At 29.7% G+C, this 1,531-nt stretch overlaps 1 protein-coding gene across 1 annotated transcript in view; it reads left to right on the forward strand.

The window, feature by feature from the left end:
• LOC134794285 (endoribonuclease Dicer-like) overlaps positions 1–1,531 on the forward strand; it is a 90,004-nt gene that overhangs the window by 53,108 nt on the left and 35,365 nt on the right. The gene's annotated exons all lie outside the window — the stretch shown is intronic.

The raw sequence follows: 1,531 nt of genomic DNA on the forward strand, positions 1-1,531 counted from the left end.
TATATAGTGTTAGAAGACATAGAATACGTTTTTCAAACATACAGCTTAATTTCATAATGAATTATAGCAAAATAACTAGAAAAGTTTCTGAGAACCGTCATCACCATACACATGAAATCATCACCGGTCGTCATTTTTTCCCGGTGATGATGGGTATGGTGTTGACGATTTGAGAGTTTCTTGTTTTTATTTCTAGAATACGAATAACATAGTAGTTAATGTCTATGCTACACAATAAACTTCATGTAGTTTGCCATTCATTTCAGTAATTATTTCTAATATATCATTTGTAACTTTTTTAAACCAAAGCATAACGGTGATGATGCTCTGTTGTGACAAACTACGTTTTACAAATTTGTTCATAATATTTCTCACGATTCAATGATGTGACTTTATAGTGAAATCATTTTTGGCATTCTATATTAAAGTGAAAAATAGGGCAAGGACCTTTAGCGGTATTTCGTTGTTCATACACGGAGATAAGTTCACATTGACATTACCATGACGGTGTTGACGAATATTCGTGACAAAATTTTAAATATTTTTAAATGTACTTTCTCGGTGAAGGAATTATTGCATATTTTTTCATGTGTTAAACAACAACATGGAAAAGATATAAGTAAAAGAAAAATCGCAATCGTACGATAGGTATGCTATAATTTTCACAGCAAACAAAAAGGTTCAGATTTTTTTATAAAGACCGAACCATAAGTTTTCGCAGGATTTTGAAATCCACCCAGTAATGTACTATTCCTCGCGGTGACGTATTTTTTAAACCTGTAAAACTCTCAACGAGAAAAAAAAATACGAATATTTGCTAGGGCAGTTTAACTCATCAGATGGCGCTGATAAGCTGTTACAATTTTGTTGAGACAAATTTTATATTATTGAGGATTGAGTTACTAAAACTAATCAAGTATTTAAAGGAAATTTATTTTCTAAACTTAACAGTAACGCATGCTTCGTAAAAAAACGAAGTAACTTTCTATCTGTAAATTATCCCTAATATAAAATATTAAATTGTTACAACAAAATCAGTCCATATAGTAATCAAACGTTGTATAAAAAAGAACAACGTTGTTGTTTTATATATGTATTATATAATATGGGTTTGAACAACGTTGAAAAAGAACGACGTTTTATATATTATATAAATATGGGTTTCATAATAGGCGCAGAAATTTCTTGTACATAATTAACTAAATGCGTAAAAAAGGCAACTATAACTGAAATGCAAGGTTTTTAAGTTGAATAATACAAAATCATAACGTACGCTGTAATTGATTCTCTCATCACATGAAACCAATTTATACTTATTACAAGAACAATAAAACATACCTACATATACACACATATTTTCACAAAGCAATGATTTCGTCCGCGGTAACTGTACAGTACAAGTATAAAGACACTAATTTTAACATTATTAAATCCATTGGTACATTTTAACTCAAACAGGTCCACATTTCTAGAGTTTTTGTACCTACTAGCTGTACTCGGTTTATTATTCTCTTTATTTATTTTTCTTCTA

The sequence above is a fragment of the Cydia splendana genome, chromosome 10 (genome assembly GCF_910591565.1).
Source record: "Cydia splendana chromosome 10, ilCydSple1.2, whole genome shotgun sequence".
Lineage (NCBI taxonomy): Eukaryota > Metazoa > Arthropoda > Insecta > Lepidoptera > Tortricidae > Cydia > Cydia splendana.